The sequence below is a fragment of the Dama dama genome, chromosome 8 (genome assembly GCF_033118175.1).
Source record: "Dama dama isolate Ldn47 chromosome 8, ASM3311817v1, whole genome shotgun sequence".
Classification (NCBI taxonomy): Eukaryota; Metazoa; Chordata; class Mammalia; order Artiodactyla; family Cervidae; genus Dama; species Dama dama.
In genome coordinates this window covers 32,994,223-33,013,723 of record NC_083688.1, presented here as the reverse complement: position 1 = coordinate 33,013,723, position 19,501 = coordinate 32,994,223, and the positions used below count along the sequence as shown (strand labels likewise).

The following is a 19,501-nucleotide window of genomic DNA, read 5'->3' as shown; positions in this document are numbered from 1 at the left end:
AAATTATTCTTACACTGGCTTATGAATGACAATCACTGTTTTAAATACAGTATTCTTCAGTTCAGTTACTCAGTTGTGTCTGACTCTTTGCGACCGCATGGACTGCAACACACCAGGCCTCCCTGTCCATCACCAACTCCCAGAGTTTACTAAAACTCATGCCCATCGAGTCGGTGATGCCATCCAGCCATGTCATCCTCTGTTGTCCCCATCCTCCTGCGTTCAGTCTTTCCCAGGGTCTTTTCAAATGAGTCAGTTCTTTGCATCAGTTCAGTTCAGTTCAGTTCAGTTCAGTCGCTCAGTCGTGTCTGACTATTTGCGACCCCATGAATCGCAGCACGCCAGGCCTCCGTGTCCATCACCAGCTCCCAGACTTTACTCAAACTCATGCCCATCCAGTCGGTGATGCAATCCATCAGGTAGCCAAATTATTGGAGCTTCAACTTCAGCATCAGTCTTCCAATGAATATTCAGAACTGATTTCCTTTAGGATTGACTGGTTTGATCTCCTTGCAGTTCAAAGGACTCTCAAGAGTCTTCGCTAGCACCACAGTTCAAAAACGTCAATACTTCAGTGCTCAGCTTTCTTTATGGTCCAACTCTCACATCAACATATGACTATTGGAAAAACCATAGCTTTGACTAGATGGACCTTTGCTGGCAGACTAATGCCTCTGCTTTTTGATATGCTGTCTAGGTTTGTTATAGCCTTTTTCCCCCCAAGGAACAAGCATCTTTTAATTTCATGGCTGCAGTCACCATCTGCCATGATTTTCTAACCCCCAAAAATAAAGTCTGTCACTGTTTCCAGTCTGTCACTAGTATTCTTCAGTATGTTTATAATTCACTTAGATGTTTTCTTGCATTTTCCCCTTTTATTAGACCATAAATCGTATACACATAAAAATCAACTGTAAAAGTCAAGTGAGATTCATCATGTTGATGTTTGACAGAAAACAACAAAATTCTGTAAAGCAATTATCCTTAAATTAAAAAATAATTAAATTTAAAAAAATTCCTAATCCCCCCCAAAAAAGCCAAGTGAGATTCAAAGGTGAAAACCAAACTTCTCTCTACCTCACTCAGCCTAAATGTGGACATGTATTGCTCATATACTGCTTATATATTATAAATGTTGAATTATGCACACAGTATTAACTCAGGAATTAAATGTGAAATTATGTCATCATGTTTATTCCAAGTGCTTCTTATTTGTACTTTTCCCTTTATAATGATGCTTCTGTAAGAGGAAAAGAACCTATTATATTAAGGTTAATGGATCCTGGAAGCAGTCTAGAACATAATGAAGTATTAGGATATGGAGGTCACAAGCATAGTGGGTTGATTATTACTTGGAGAAAAATAAAGCTAGAAACTATGGTTTGAAAATTTCATCTAACTACATGAACCAATAAAACCAGTAATGTGTCATTTTTCCTTCACAGGAAAAATAAATCCATATATATTTCAAGCAGTTCTAGCAGGACAAATAGAATATGCTTAGATTCAAATAGAATCTGCTTAGATTCTATAACTTACAATGTTAGTGTACTAAGTTTCAGCAAACCTGAAAAAACCAGTTATGATTTTAATGCTCCTTGACATGGAAATAAAAATTCAAAAAGCATTGAAAAAGAAAAATAGGAAAAGATTCCCTCTTAATCCAGATTCTCATATTTTTTTTAAAAAATGTAGCTTCTTTTGTCATCTGTATATTTAGTTTTCCTGGCATAAGTTATATGCTTATGTGTTTCTTGATATATCATCTCTAAGTAAAATCTATTGTTTCTGCAGAATGGAAGGTTAGAACTAGTTCTTTTTGATCCTTGCACTTCCTAGCTCTTAAGAGTTACTTTTGTTTTTGTTTTATCAATTGGATACATTAATACACTGAATTAATAAGTTCATCTTTATTTCTTTATCCACCTATTTTGAAGTTATGTTTGACATTACACAATGAATAATGAATGAATTTAGCATCTATTAATTTTCCTTCAATGTCTGTCCACATCTCAAATTCTGTCTGATATCAGTTCAGTCGTGTCTGACTCTTTGTGACCCCATGGACTACAGTGCGCCAGGCTTCCCTGTACTTCACTATCTCCCGAAGTTTGCTCAAACTAATGTCCATTGAGTAAGTGATACCATCCAAACATCTTATCCTCTGTTGACCTGTCCTCCTGCCCTCAGTCTTTTCCCAGCATCAGGGTCTTGTCCAGTGAGTTGGCTCTTCACATCAGATGGCCAAAGTATTGGAGCTTTAGCTTCAGCATCAGTCCTTCCAGTGACTATTCAGGATTTATATCCTTTCAGATGGATTGGTTTGATCTCCTTGCTGTTCAAGGGACTCTCAAGAATCTTCTCCGGCACCTCCAGGTTTGTATGTAAAAGAGTATAAATTTTTGACCTCTAACCATTTTTTTCTGCCTAAAGAAGTATATTCATGCATATAGAACAATAAGATCCTCTTTTCTTAAATTTCTTACCAAGAACCGTGCCATATTTTCATTTGCTGTATTTGATCAAAGACTTTAAAAAACAATGTTTGCTTATTGAAGAATTTCCAACTGCATTTATTATTATTCTTTTGACAATAAAAAACATTTGCCTTTTGCTGTATTACCAATATACTATAGCTCATTGAATACATTATGTCTTTAATGTGCTAATCAGTAATGATTTCCTACTAGATCCTTTGGTCAGCTGTCATTCTGAAATTTATTTCTTTTTTGTTTTGTATTCCTATTGTACATACACCTTTTCTTGAATTTCAATTTATGCCTGTCAATTCCTTTTTCTTAAACTCCTTGTTCACTTTCTTTGAGTGAAAATGTCTTCCAGAAATTAAAAAACATGGACATGTTTTCTGAATTTTTACATGCCTAAAATTTCTTTTTTTGCTTTTATATTTTATTGATAATATCATTGCCAGGGAATTCAGTATTGAAAATAATTTCCTACAGTATGTTGAAGACATTTCTCCATTGAGTTCAGAGTTGCTTAACAAGGACTCAAATACTAATTGACATTTTCTTGGCAGGGCAGGGAGGGGAACATTCTGTGTGCATCATGATCCTTGTTTTGAGGTTTAACAAGATGTGTCAAAGTGCCTTTGTTTTGCCCTATGACATTTTTAGTTCTGAAGACTCCAATTTTAGCCATGAAACAGTTCATGCTATAAATTATTACCTTCTAGTCTCTCTTTTTTCTTTTCCTGGAAAATATGTTTATTGAGGTTGACCTTCTTGAATTAATCTTCTATGTTTCTCTTTTGTGCATGCTAAGTCGCTTCAGTCATGTCTGAATCTTTGCAACCCTATGGGCGATAGCCCACCAGGCTCCTCTGTCCGTAGGATTCTCCGCAAGAATACTGGAGTGTGTTGCCATGCTTTCCTCCAGGGGAGTCTTCCTGACCCAGCAATCAAACTAGAGTCTCTTGCATCCCCTGCATTGGGAGGCAGGTTCTTTACCACTAGCGCCACTTGGGAAGCCCATGTTTCTCTATGTTGCATCATTTTGATCTTTTCAATATCTACTATTGTAGGCAAAAATCCCTTAGAAGGAATGGAGTAGCCCTCATAGTCAACAAACAAGTCAGAAATGTAGTACTTGGGTGCAATCTCAAAGACGGCAGAATGATCACAGTTTGTTTCCAAGGCAAACCATTCAACATCACAGTAATCCAAGTCTATGCCCAATGTGTGATGCTGAAGAAGTTGAAGTTGAATGGTTCTATGAAGACCTACAAGACCTTCTAGAACTAACACACACACACACACACACACACACACACTCACACACACACAAAAGATGTCCTTTCCATCATAGGTGATTGGAAGAAAAGTAGGAAGTCAAAAGATATGTGGAGTAATAGGCAAGTTTGACGTCAGAGTATAACGTGAAGCAGGGCAAAGGCTAACAGAACTTTGCAAAGAGAGCACACTGGTCATAGCATACACTCACTTTCAAAAACACAGGATATGACTCCACACATGGACATCACCAGACAGTCAATACTGAAATCAGATTGGTTTCATTCTTTGCAACCAAAGATGGAGAAGCTCTAAAGAGTCAGCAAAAACAAGAATGGGAGCTGACCATGGCTTAAATCATAAGCTCCTTATTGCAAAATTCAGACTTAAATTGAAGAAAGAAGGGAAAAACACTAGGCTATTCAGGTGTAATCTAAATCAAATCCCTTACAGTTATACAGTGGAAGAGGCAAATAGATTCAAAGGATCTGAAGTACACAAGGTCTGTGAAGAACTGTGGATGGAGGTTCATAAAATTGTACAGGAGACGGTGACTAAAATTGTCCCAAAGACAATGAATGCAAGAAGGCAAAATGGTTGTCTGAGGAGGCCTTACAGATAGCTGAGAAAAGAAGAGAAACAAAAGGCAAAGACGAAAGAGAAAGATATACCCAGTTGAATGCAGAGTTCCAGTACTAGGAAGGAAAGCAAAGAAAACATTCTCAAGTGAACAATGCAAAGAAATAGAAGAAAGCAATAGAATGGGAAAAAAATTAGAGATATCTTCAAGAAAATTAGAGATACCAAGGGAAGAATTCATGATAAGATGGGCACAATAAAGGACAGAAATGGTACAGACCTAACAGAAGCAGAAGAGATTAACGAGAGGTGGCAAGAATACACAGAAGAACTATAAAAGAAGGTCTTAATGACCCAGATAACCAAGATGATGTGGTCACTCATGTAAAGCCAGATATATCCTGGAGTGTGAAGTCAAATAGGCCTTATGAATCATTACTATGAACAAAGCTAGTGGAGGTGATGGAATTCCAGCTGACCTATTTCAAATTCTAAAAGATGATGCTGTTGAAGTGTTGCATTCAATATGCCAACAAATTTGGAAAACTCAGCAGTGGCCACTGCTGGATCAGTTCAGCACAACTGGGTGAGAGACGGGTGATGCCGAACTTAAGAAAAACACAAAGACAGAATAACAGGAAAGATGGGACTGGGGGACTCAAGACCTTGAGGGTCAAGAGCCCTGCTGACCGATTCCACATTGCTTTTATTGAGCTCTTGTTATGCAAAAAGTATCTCTGTTTTTTTTTGAGAATATGTTTCCCATGTTCCCAGTCACATCCCCAGTTAATGTTTTTCTTTGAACTTCTATGATTTTTTTTTTTTTTTTTTTCTGTACAAGGGGCTCCAGATGGCTGGGAGCAAAGATCCCTGCAGGAACATCAGAGAAATAATCAGTGCATGCACAAGCAGCATTCTAACTTGTGCTGACCCAGTGTTCCTAAGTCTGTACCCCTCCATCTGCTCAAGCAGATCACTCTGACCCCAGCCAATCAGCCCATTACTCTGGTTAATTTTTGTTTCTGTTTCCTGTTATTTTTTCTCATGGTTTTGCAAAGACATTTGGCAAATATTTTCCCACAGGCCACAAGACTGGAAAATGTCTGTTTTCATTCCAATCCCAAAGAACAGCAATGCTGAAGAATGTTCAAACTACTGTATAATTGTGCTCATTTCACACGCGAGCAAGGTCATGCTCGAAATTCTTCAGGTTAGGCTTCAACAGTATGTGAACCGAGAACTTTCACATGTACAAGCTGAATTTAGAAAAGACAGAGGAACCAGAGATCAAATCGCCAACATCCATTGGCTCATAGAAAAAGCAAGAGAATTCCAGAAAATCATTTACTTCTGCTTCATTGACTATGTGAAAGCCTTTGACTATGTGGATCATAATAAACTGTGGAAAAATTCTTCAAGAGATGGGAATACCAGACCACCTTACCTGCCTCCCGAGAAAGCTGTATGCAGGTCAATAAGCAACTGTTAAAACCAGACATGGAACAACTGACTGTTTCCAAATGGGGAAAGGAGTACATCAATGCTGTACATTGTCACCTTGCTTATTTAGCTTATATGCAGAGTACATCATGTGAAATGCCAGGCTGGATGAATCAGAAGCTGGAATTGAGACTGCTGGGAGAAATATGAACAACCTCATATGTGCAGATATCACTTTAATGGCAGAAAGCAAAGAGGAACTAAAGAGCCTTTTGATGAAGATGAAAGAGTGAAAAAGCTGGCTTAAAACTCAAAATTCAAAAAACAAAGATCATGGCATTCAGTTCCATCACTTCATGGCAAATAGATCAGGAAAAATGTGGAAATGGTGGCAGATTTTATTTTCTGGGGCTCCAAAATCACTGCATATGGTGACTCTAGCCATGAATTTAAAAGACGCTTGCTCCTTGGAAGGAAAGCTGTGACAAACCTAGACAGCATATTAAAAAGCAGAGACATCACTTTGCTGACAAATGTCTGTATAGTCAAAGTGACAGTTTTTCCAGTAATCACGTGTAGATATGAGAGTTGGACCATAAGGAAGGCTGATTGCTGAAAAATTGATGCTTTCAAACTGTGATGCTGGAAAAGAATTTTGAGAGTATCTTGGACTGCAAGAAAATCAAACCAGTCAATCCTAAAGGAAATCAACCCTGAATATCCGTTGAAAGGCCTGATGCTGAAGCTGAAGCTCCAGTACTTTGGCCACCTGATGGGAAGAGTCAACTCATTGGAAATGACCCTGATTCTGTGAAAGATTGAGAGCCGGAGGAGAAAGGGAAAGCATAGGTTCAGATAGTTGAATGGCATCACTGACTCAGTGGACATGAGTTTGAGCAACTCTTGGAGATGGAGAAGGACAGGGAAGCCTAGAATACTGCAGTCCATGGGTTCAGAGAAAGATAAAACTTAATGACTGAACAGCAATAACAATTTGCAAATTTCTGTGGTAACACCTCTTATTTCCTGCACTGCAGCATGTAGAACAACTAGAGAAAATTTTCATGATACACAACCACTTCCTAACATTTATTGAACATGTCCTGTGCTGAGCACCATATTGAGTATCTTATATTTATTAACTTTATTCATATACACAAGAATTCTGTGAGTTTTATACCACTATTAACTACCTTTTAATAGCATCACTGACTCAATTGACATGACATTTAGCAAACTCTGGGAGATAGTGAAGAACAGGGAAGCCTGGTGTCCTGCAGTCTATGTGGTTGCTGAGTCAGAGACAATTTAGCAACTGAAGAAAAAGTATAAAACTCCACTTTACACAGTTGGAAACTGAAACTACAATGATTATGAGATTTTCCCAAGGTGAAAAAATAGCTGAACAACCAAGCCAATGTTACAATCCTACAGTCCCTAAGCCTAGGAGCTAAATTATATCACTTCTGGGATGTACACGTTAAAAATTGGCTCTCTGACCTTTTGAGATGGCCCACACCTTGTCTGTGAAGGGTGCTTCTGTCTAAATAAATCCACGTCTTACCTCAAAAAGAAAATAAAATGTTAATAATCACATAAGTGTTGCTTGAGAACATTCAAAAACTTACTGGTTGTATTAGTCACTAAGTATCAAAGTATTTGTTTTAAACAAATGTAGTAATACATTTTTTAGAAGAGTTGTTCAAAGTGATGTGTCAGTGTTACTTTTGATGGCAAGAACATCTGGCTTCCCACGCTAGATGTACTGCACATCTGAGTTCTGCAACTACAGTCTGTGGGGCTGCAGAGTTGAACCTGACAGCGAGTAAACAATAAACCAACAAACTTCCCTTCAAAATTCCTGTCAGTTGAGACCCTGAAGGGTTAAGAAAAGGCTGCAGCCTAGGATTAATAATTAACCAGTCACATTCCAGGCCTCAGAAGGCCTGGAAACCAGTTTTCAAACAGCACAGGTCCTTGAAGATCATCTTTTCCTAGCCCAGTTGATTCCCAGAGGAATAAAGAACATGTTTGTTCTAAGCAATAATGGAGATGTTTTGATAAAACGTGGCTTCCCTGGTGGCTCAGACAATAAAGCATCTGCCTGCAATGCGGGAGACCTGGGTTTGATCCCTGGGTGGAGAAGATCCTTTGGAGAAGGAATTGGCAACCCACTCCAGTACTCTTGCTTGGAAAATCCCATGGACAGGGGAGCATGGTAAGCTACAGTCCATGGGGTTGCAAAGAGTCGGACACAACTGAGCGACTTCTCTCTCTGTCTCTCTTTGATAAAACAGGGAGTAGGGAGGAATATGCCAGGCCTGCTGAGGGTGTGTTGAATTAAATGATGATGGGGTTTGCACTCCTTGGGGAGGGAGAAAAAGAGAGGATTCACAGGCTGGGAGAAATGAGTGGTTTTTAAAGCTGGAGATCATGGTGATTGGAGACAGGAAGTTGTGAACACAAAGCTCCTCTTCCCATTGAACAGTTTAAGGACTGAGTGATAACAGACTTCAGATATGGCAAAATGGTTGCTAGTGTGAGGAAGACAACTGATCAGGAAGAAACCGAGACACTTCACAGCTAGGTAGTTGAAATAATTGTCCACATTAGATGAAGCAGTTGCATGGAATGCAAGCAAGAATTAAGTTGAGAAGAAGCCAAGGCCTCTCAGAATAAGAAGTACTAGTAAAGTTATGTAGCTAATATTTTCTCTAAGATTTCAACTTTAACAGGAGAAATATTCAGAAGGAAAAAAAAAAACAACAAACACTACAAACCTTTATTCTTTGGCTAAGGGTCATTTTTCTTTCTTCCTCTTTAGTAAACACCAAAGAGTAAAACTTATTGAAGAATAAATCTTCAGCCCATAATTTAAGAAAAAATATGTAAGTTGAGGAAGAATTTTTAAAATCTATTTGAAAATTCAGATATTATTCAGAAGGGAAAACCTTAAACTTCATAGCTATTATTTTATTATAACCATAAGTAAATTGCTATTCTTCACAGTAATTTTTGACAACAGATTAATGACCTAAACTCACTATGTAACATCTGGTGTACCTTCTGTGGACTAAAAATCAATTAGAATTTTTAATTATTTCTGTGCAACATCTGCAAGACAATCTAATTCCAAGGCGAATTAAATGCTCTCTCTGGTGATTGTGTAATAAGATACATCTATGGCTTAAGAAACTGCCCTTTCCTAAAGTGTACAATTCGAAAATACTTGGCTTGTTTTTTTCTCATTTGGCTTAATTCATGTGTTTAATAGTGTACATTATTGCATCTTTATAGGTTTTGAAATGAGTATCAGAAATCACTATAATTTTCTGATACTTCTAACTCTAGCACTTGATTTCTTATCAAGCATTTTTTTAGAATTGGCAAATGATCCTCTTATAATTAATTGATGATGATATGATTTTCATCCTTCTGGCTTATGTTGCGCCATTGCCAATGCTGTTTAAATCTTCTGATGAGCAGAGTCAGATGCAAACAGAAATGTAATAGAGTGACCAAAAACTCTGGAGACAAAGTTGGATGCTCTTTTCTAATCAACACAGATTCTAATCAACTCAGATGTCAGTTTTTAATCCTTGACTAATTATAATCATCTATAACAATCATGTTTATTACTCTGTGATAATTTTTGATATCTCTGTTCTTCAATAGGATGCTGTTATTCAACAGTTAAATAAAACTCTTTCACCAAAATTGACATTAATCTGTAGATGATTGGTGCATGCTATGTACCTCTATTTCTTATATTCTAAATATAACTGATCTTGGTTAATAGTAGCTATTTCTCAATGCTAAAAGTTCAGCCATTAATTTTGTGCTTCTATAAATCACGTCTATGGTCTATGTTTTTTTTTCTCCTTTTTTCAGACTTTTAATTATTTTAATTTTGTCCTAAATATCTATGCATATTTGTTTTACTGGTATAAAAAGTTTTGGTTGTTTTCTAAAAATTTCTAGAGGCTTTGCTTAGCTAATTTTGATAATAAAATGAGCATATTTATGAAGTATAGGCTTCCCTGGTGGCTCATATGGTAATACGCCTATGATGCAGGAAACCAGGTTCAGTCCCTGAGTTGGAAAGATCCCCTGGAGGAGGAACCCCTGGAGGAGGGCATGGCAACCCACTCTAGTATTCTTGCCTGGGAAGTCCCATGAACAGAAGAGTCTGGTGGGTTACTATCCATGGGGTCCCAAACCATCAGTCACAAGTGAGCGACTAACACTTTCACTGTCAAAGTTTACGACTATCTAAACCAGTGTGTATCAAACTTTAATGTGCATACTTGTCACCTGGGGATCTTGTTGAAAAGCCAGGTTCAGAACTTATGGTTGCTTGGGGCAGGGAATAGTTATTTAAAATGAATAAACAACAAGGACCTATTGTATAGCACGTGGCACTCTGCCCAGTGCTATGTGGCAGCCTGGATGGGAGAAGAGTTTGGGGGAGAGTGAATACATGTATTTGTATGACTGAGTCCCTTCGCTGCTCACCTGAAACTATTACAACATTGTTAACTGACTATATCCCAGTACAAAATAAAAGTTAAAGAAAAAAGAAAGTTAGATTCAGATTTACCAGGAATGAAGTGAGGTCTGAAATTATTCATTTCTGATAAATTCTCTGGGCTGTGCTTAGTTGCTTAGTGGTGTCCAGACTCTTTGTGAGATCCCATGGACTATAGCCTGCAAGGCTCCTTTGTTCATGGGATTTTCCAGGTAAGAATTCCTGAGTGGGTTGCCATGCCCTCCTCCAGAGGATCTTCCCAACCCAAGGATCGAACCCAGGTCTCCCACATTGCAGGTGGATTGTTTAACATCTGAGCCACCAGGGAAGTCCATAAGGTCTCTGGTGATACCTATGCTGCTGGTCCTCGGACCATAATTTGAGAAATTAAGATATAAATAACTATACATTTTAGTATGTTTGAATATTTTTTCATCAAATAAAACTTTGGAGTTTACTGAGGATATTGTCTGTAGTTGTATATGATATATTACTCTTCCATCCTTTCACTATAAAGCTGTTCAGAAAAAAGCCGTGTAATCTTGTTTATTCAGTTTTTCATCAACCCTGCTGGGACTACTTACAATCAAATTTATGCCCACATTAGTTTCCATGACTGTTCTTTTAATGTTCTGTATCAACCCACTCATCTCTAAACCAAGGTTATTTATGCTCATTGCTTATAGCAAATTAGTGGGTAAGGGCAAATCCAAGCTTCCAAGGAAACAAGGAACATTCTATGTCAGAGTAATTGTGACAAGGGTGCTAGAGATATTGGTACTGAAGAAGCTGAGCACAGAAAGAGAGAAAATTTCACGTGCCAAAATGAACATCTTGAAACAACACCTTCAGTGACACATGAATAAGTTGCTAGGCTGCAAGATAATGTTAACCGCACTAGTTGAGTTAATACCTCATCTTACTTATGAGAACTACCATGAGCACATTATGTATGTATATATTATACATACATATATATATCAAAAAATTTTAAGCTGTATCAAGTCAGCTTTATGCCCCCTTGGTCTGTTGTGAACCAGAGAACAGATTATGATGTTCAGCACAGGTCAGCATCTAATCAATATCTATTCACGCAAGCACGCACCTATATAACACATATGATATTTGTTATTTGTATAATACAGATCCATAATACAGATCTATACAGATCTATAATACAGACTCACAGTGTCTGCAGTTCACTTTTTCATTTGATATGGAACTCAATGTATGGGCAGATTTTTTGCCATTTCCTTTATTTTCCCGTTTTCCTCTCCTTTCTACTAGTCCTGAGATCCTTTTCCATTGAAGTGAAGTGAAGTGAAGTGAAGTAGCTCAGTCGTGTCCGACTCTCTGCGAGCCCATGGACTGTAGCCTACCAGGCTCCTCCATCCATGGGATTTTCCAGGCAAGAATACTGGAGTAGGTTGCCATCTCCTTCTCCAGGGGATCTTTCCAACTCTGGGATTGAACCCAGGTCTCCTGCATTGTGGGCAGACGCTTTACCGTCTAACCCAACAGGGAAGCCCTTTCCATGGAAAAAGGATCTAATTGGTGGAGTCCTTTTTCTGCTTCTCTGATAAGCATAACCCCATGAACCATCATCCATCAACATAAAGCTGCACTAGTCTCTAAAACCCTTAAATTATAACTGCTTATTTGTAATTAGTGAGGAGAAGAGATTAGCCAGTAACACCCTTAGGCCAGAATGAATGAATTAGTTTAGATATAAAAGATACTACCTTGAAAATTTTATTCTCTCAAATAGCCTATAGTGATACTTACATCCTATTTTACAGGATTTTGTGGGAGACATAATTATATTGATATCTTGAATGTAACTTTAAAAGCATTAAAATAATAGTCTAGTATTTTTACAAACAATGGGTATATATTATTTTGTATTTTTATTATTCTTTCTGTATCTATTAGAGAATTACTATCTTATCCTCAATTGATTATTACATTTTCTTAAGTCATATCAGATATGATCCAGTATAGCTTCAAAAGAAATTTGTTTATAAGTTGTTTGTTTTATACATGTATATATATATATTCCCAGTAATTTTCACTGTAAGCCCAGGCTATTTAATAAAACATTGACATATTACTGGTCTATGTATTGCCATGCGAGTTTCTACTGCTAGATTTCAAAATAATTCCATATTATATTTTTATTCATTCAATTGTTCATTGAATGAGTTGCTCAGAAAATCAAATCCACATTGTGGTTCATTTCCATTAGCCAATACACTGTGGATGGATATAACTCACTTGCCTTGTGGTCTTCATTTTATGAGGTTTAAAGTCAATGAACACCATGCTCATTTTTAACAAATATAGTTGCACATGATTGTTAATAATTTATCAATCTGTTTTTTTCCCCCAAATAGTTCTTGCATTATAAAATGATAATGAGCATACACCAGATGCCCATAAAACTACTTGATTGATTCCTGTGTTTTTCATACTCCATTTTACTTGATCTTAGCCAAAAAGCCAAGAAGCGATCATACTCCATTTTAATTTTCTTTCACTTTTTATTTGGAAATCCATTTCTTGAATGTTAAAAAAAATATGAGATCAAATTTTTCTCTTTCTCCTTGTTGGTTAATATAATCATAAACATATAATTATTACATGCTATAGAGAGTACATTTCAATACAGAGATCAGTATTACATGCTTCTTGGAGTGGAACATGTAATGGAAAGGAAAGCGAATTTTCATATTAAAAAAGAAAATGTTCCCTGGCAGCAAAGTCCCGGATAGCTATAAGTGCATCCTTATTTTAAACATTCTGCCTGACTTGAACATTGTTACTTGCTTCATGTACCATTGTTCTCTTGAGTCCTACAGTACAAATTAAAACTTGAGTGGCAGATGCTTTCCTTCTTCACATCAGAATTTATGTTCCCTTTTGAGACTTGTTCACTTAGCACTTGACACATCTGCTCCTGGTTAAGCAAGAGCAAATGTAATCTTTCCAAAGTCCATTTCTGTTTTCCAATGGGGTTGTCTTTTTGTCTGTCTGTCTTTACTCTATTCACATGACTTTATCTCACAACTATCTGTTTCTACTCACCTGTTCCCTGGTCTCCTCTGGAACTTCTAACAGATGCTGTCCAGTTTAAAAAAAAAAAAAAAAAAAGATTCAGTCCTGCAACTTAGGAGAATCCTGGTAGTGACATTGACAGTATTTTCCCTTACAGTGTTCTGAATATAGTCATGAAAATATTGACCAAGCATATTTTAATCATCTTCACTTTATTCAAGGCTCTTTGGTTCTAAGAAAGAAGAATCCACTCAGTTCCGTTCAGTTCAGTTGCTCAGTCATGTCCAACTCTGTGACCCCATGAACCGCAGCACACCAGGCCTCCCTGTCCATCACCAATTCCCAGAGACTACCTAAACTCATGTCCATTGAATCGGTGATGCCATCCAACCATCTCATCCTGTCGTCCCCTTCTCCTCCTGCCCTCAATCTTTCCCAGCATCAGGATCTTTTCAAATGAGTCAGCTCTTCACATCAGGTGAAGTATTGGAGTTTCGAAGTATTGGAGTTTCAGCTTCAACATCAGTCCTTCCAATGAACACCCAGGACTGATCTCCTTTAGGATGGACTGGTTGGATCAACTTGCAGTTCAAGGGACTCTCAAGAGTCTTCTCCAACACCACAGTTCAAAAGTATCAATTCTTTGGTCCTCAGCTTTCTTTATAGTCCAACTCTCACATCTATACATGACCACTGGAAAAACCATAGCCTTGACTAGATGGACCTTTGTTGACAAAGTAATGTCTCTGCTTTTTAATATGCTGCTTAGGTTGGTCATAACTTTCCTTCCAAGGACCAAGTGTCTTTTAATTTCATGACTACAGTCACCATCTGCAGTGATTTTGGAGCCCAGAAAAATAAAGTCTGCCACTGTTTCCACTGTTTCCCCATCTATTTGCCATGAAGTGATGGCACCAGATGCCATGATCTTAGTTTTCTGAATGTTGAGCTTTAAGCCAACTGCCTCACTCTCCTCTTTCACTTTCATCAAGAGGCTCTTTAGTTCTTCTTCACTTTCTGCCATAAAGGTGGTGTCATCTTCATATCTGCGGTTATTGATATTTCTCCCAGCAATCTTGATTCCAGCTTGTGCTTCTTCCAGCCCAGCGTTTCTCATGTTGTACTCTGCATACAAGTTAAATAAGCACGGTGACAATATACAGCCTTGACATTCTCCTTTTTCTATTTGGAACCAGTCTGTTATTCCATGTCCACTTCTAACTGTTGCTTCCTGACCTGCATATAGGTTTCTCAAGAGGCAGGTCAGGTGGTCTGGTATTCCCATCTCTTGAAGAATTTTCCACAGTATATTGTGATCCACACAGTCAAAGGCTTTGGCATAGTCAATAAAGCAGAAATAAGTGTTCTTCTAGAACTCTCTCGTTTTTTCAATGATCCAGCAGATGTTGGCAATTTGATCTCTGGTTCCTCTGCCTTTTCTGAAACCAGCTTGTACATCTGGAAGTTCATGATTCACATATTGCTGAAGCCTGGCTTGGAGAATTTTGAGCATTACTTTACTAGCATGTGAGATGAATGCAATTGTGTGGTAGTTTGAGCATTCTTTGGCATTGCCTTTCTTTGGGATTGGAATGAAAACTGACCTTTTCCAGTCCTGTGGCCACTGCTGAGTTTTCCAAATTGGCTGGCATATTGAGAGCAGCACTTTCACAGCATCATCTTTTAGGATTTGAAATAGGTCAACTGGAATTCCATCACATCCACTAGCTTTGTTTGTAGTGATGCTTCCTAAAGCCCACTTGACTTCGCATTCCAGGATGTCTGGCTCTAGGTGAGTGATCACACCATCGTGATTATCTGGGTCTTGAAGATCTTTTTTGTACAGTTCTTCTGTGTATTCTTGCCACTTCTTCTTAATATCATCTGTTAGGTCCATACCATTTCTGTCCTTTTTTCCTCATCTTTGCATGAAATGTCCCCTTGGTACTCTACTAAAAGAGCATTCTCTTTATATAGAAATCTCTATTGGGAAATAATTTTTGTGTTTCCCCTTAGAAAGATTTTCTCTTTACCATTCTTTTTTATAATCAATTTCCATGTGCATTTTGATAGATTTAACTATATTTAGATTGGGTGCATTTGAATTGATAAAATGTACATTTTTTTACCTAACCTTAATTAACATATCTATTTGTTTATCAAAGTAATAAGTTTATAGACAAAGTAATTGCTTCTCATTCTCCCTGGTTTCTCATCAGCTCTTTATCTGTGATCTAATATTAATTGACATCATTACCATGTTTGATATCAAAACAAATGTACAGTTGTGCTATTGATCCTGATTGTACATAAATGTCAGAACTGAGGTGGTTTATCTGAACACCATTAGATATCCCCTTAGGTAGTTTCATAGAACAATATTTGTGTGTTTACTTCCATTGTATCTGACTCTTTGGGACCCCATAGACTATATGCCAGGCTCCTCTGTCTATAAAATTTTCCAGGCAAGAATACTGAAGTGGCTTGCCATTTAATTCTTTAGGAGATCTTCCTGATCCAGGGATCGAACCCATGTCTCTTGCATCTCCTGCACTGGCAGGTTGATTCTTTACCACTGCTCCATGTGGGATGCCCCATAGAACAGTGAATGTAAGATTTAATTGTTATTGATGTTTCACGCTTATTTCCCAAAAGATTGTAGTGATTCCCAACCTCAGCAACAGCAGATAGAGTGCCATTTTTCTAAGTCTTGTCAGCATGCATGTTGTTATTCCTCATTACTTTATTCTACTCAGAATGGAAAGTTATAAACTGTTGTTTTAACTTACTTTTCTCTTACTGAGATAGATCATCATTTGACAACTATATTGATGATGTACATTTCCTCTTTACTGAAAGTCTTATTTGTATTCCTGCTTAAAAGTTTTTTAGTAGTTTGCTGTTTTCAAATAAATTTATAGGTACTTCCTGCCATACATTTATTTATATGCCATGGGTTTTGCAAATATATCTCCCAGCCTATCATTTTTCTGGTTTTTGACAGTTAAACAATGTAATTAAGTAAGCCTATCTGTTCTTTTATAGGCTTCTTGTTTTGCTTCATAAGATTCCTTCTAACTCAAGTTAACTTTTTTTGACATTTTACATTTAAACATAAGTCTGTCATTTAGTTTCACAAATGAAGATAATACTTTGTTGAATAACTCTAAAGCTTTTAACAATTACTAATCATTTTTATTGTATTTATCAGAGCAAAACATTTATCATAGCATTTATCATATTATAATATATAGTATGTTATGTATTGAACATTTGTTATCAGATGCCTGCTAACCTTTTTCTCTTTAGCTTTTTAATGGCCTTAAGCGTTCTTTAGGAAACAATACTTTTGAACCATGTATTATTGTTGATCTCATTCCTAAGTCCAGATTGATCTTGATTAAACTAATCACATCTTATTTCTGGCCCATTTAAACTGAGTGGAATTCTAGGAAATGTTGGAGTTCGCGGTGGGGGGTGGGGAGGGCAGGGGGAGAGGGGGGGAGTTGCACAAAAGAAGACTTTCAGTTTTTCTCTTTTTGTGGTGCTAATGACATATCTGCCACTTGGCTAGGGTGGTGGAAGTCAGCCAAAGGTGGATCTAATACTGGAAAGAAGTCTAGCTCAGATGTAAATGCTTCGATATTGAGTTGAGCATCCAACCTCACCCAAAGCTAAGCTCTATCAAGGGAACTTTCAGTTAAAGAGCCAAATAATTCCTTCAGACATTAAGACTTTTTTCAAATGATCTCTCTTCTCTCCTCTGTATATCACAAAAAGTCATCAAAGGCAATTCCCTAATTTTGGAAAATGTGAATTATGGAATGGAGAGAGACTCTCTGACTTAAATGTTCTAACACAATGTGTCTTTTGAGTTTCCTTAATCTAAATTATGTTATTATGTTTTATTTACAATACAAAATCTTACCTTTTACTCTCAAAATACTTTCAAAGAGGGAATAGGTACTATACAGAATCTATAGATGTTAATTTTGATAGTATCCAGAAATTTATAGCTTAGAAAATACAACTTTCCTTCTATATCATATTCTTTTTAAATTGTCATTTTAACATCAAAAATCAGATGAATATATCTTACCTTTATGCACAACCTTAAATTTCTAAATGACTAAGTATGCTGGGAAGAAAAAAATTGGAGAATGAAATGGCAACGCACTCTAGTATTCTAGCCTGGAGGATTCCATGAACAGAGAAGTCTGGCAGGCTGCTGTCCGTGGAGTCCCAAAGAGTTGGACTTGACTGAGCAACTGAACAACAAAAGTATGCTGGAAAGAAACAATTAGTTATTTTTAGCAGTTGTTCTCTGGAGAAGGAAATGGCAACCCACTCCAATGTTCTTGCGGGGAGAACCCCAGGGATGGAGGAGCCTGGTGGGCTGCCATCTATGGGGTCGCACAGAGTCAGACACAACTGACGTGACTTAGCAGCAGCAGTTGTTCTCAAGTTCTTTATACAAAAGCATTCTCTGCTTATTAATAGAAGATTCTTGATTATAGTCATCTTTCAGTATCCACTGGGGATTGGTTCCAGGACCTTCTGAGCAGACCAGAATCCATGGATGCTTAAGCTCTGTATAGAAAATGGTGTGGTATTTGTATATAACCTTTTATGTCCTCCCATATACTTTATATCATCTCTGGATTACTTACAATAGTTAATATGAAATATTAGGGCTTTGTAAATAGTTATAAATATAAATTGAATATTATGCAAATAGTTTCCAGTTAAACTTTTGCCTTTTGGAACTTCTTGAAATTTTTTCCCTAATGTTTTTCTTGGGACTTGGTTGACTCTGTGGATGTGGAACATGAGGAAACAAATGGCCAACTATGCATGCACTGTAGCCATAACACTTGAGGCTTGGGTGTCATGGACTGCAAGGGGCAGGGGCGCAAAGAGAGAGTTGAAACTGTGTTGTATGATAAGTTACAGTGATTGGGGATTAGGGTCAGGACAAAGTGGAAAACAAGGGGCTTTAAAGCAGGTGTTTTTGATATTTAGTTTCAACTTGTTTTCTGTGCTAGATAATTGTGTTTTGCAAAAAGCACTGCTCGCATAGAATGACATGTTCAGTGTGCTTGCTTGCTAAATCGCTTCAGTCATGTCAGACTCTTTGAGACCCTATAGACTGTAGGCCACCAGGCTCCTCTGTCCATGAGATTCTCTACGCAAGAATACTGGAGTGAGTTGCCATGTCCTCCTCCAGAGCATCTTCTTGACCCAGGGGTTGAACCTGTATCTCCTGTGTCACCAGCATTACAGGCAGATTCTTTACTGCTGAGCCACCTGGGAAGCCCTGTGTTCAATGTACTGAAGTAAATGGAGTTGTAGGAGGTCATAGGTAATTCCAGACAATCATCAAAAGTTCTTTTATTCAGTGGAAAAGTAGCAACTTAGGTTACTTTCTGCATGCATTTTGGTAGACGGGGACACTTTTCTGCAATGAGTAAAGTGCTCATTTTTACTTAGTTTTTTCTTTATTTAGGTACCAGGGACTAATTACATAAATAGTCAGAGCTTTAACTTCTAGAAGCAATAGTATAAATGCTATAATACTTAAATTAAAAAATAATATGAAACTATAACTCAAATGCAAAAATAGGAAAAGTACATTAACATTTATTGGATGTTATTAAATTTGTTATTTATTTCAAGTGAATAGCTACAGTAACTTTAGCAAATAATGCCATTGTTTCTGTATTTTGTTATTTTAAATAAAGGAGTATTGTATATGCAGCATAGAGTGTGTTTTAAAAGAAAAATAAATTAAGTTGACTGCTCTATTTCTGATATTTATTTGCCAATAGTAATTTTCTCTGAAAAAAAAAATCTGGCTTCTTTCCAAGTGGGATGAATCACATATCAACTTGCCAGTGAATAAAAAGTCTCTATCTAATTTTGAAAATAATTAGCTACACTGAATACAAAACAAACCATATGATATACTGTTTAATATTCTCTCAAATGTTTGACAGTGTTGGCAATTTTCCTTCAAATATTCGCTGCATCTGATCTTTGAAATATTAGTTGTGATACTGTACTTTTCCAAATTCCTATTAACCATGTTGGCCTTCTTTAGAAATAACAGATGGTAGAAAACCATTCTGCATTTTGTCCTTCAAATGCT

The 19,501-nt window shown here is 37.1% G+C and overlaps 1 protein-coding gene across 1 annotated transcript in view; it reads left to right on the top strand.

The window, feature by feature from the left end:
• The window catches only part of SPAG16 (sperm associated antigen 16), a 989,423-nt gene that overhangs the window by 216,337 nt on the left and 753,585 nt on the right, over positions 1-19,501 (top strand). The gene's annotated exons all lie outside the window — the stretch shown is intronic.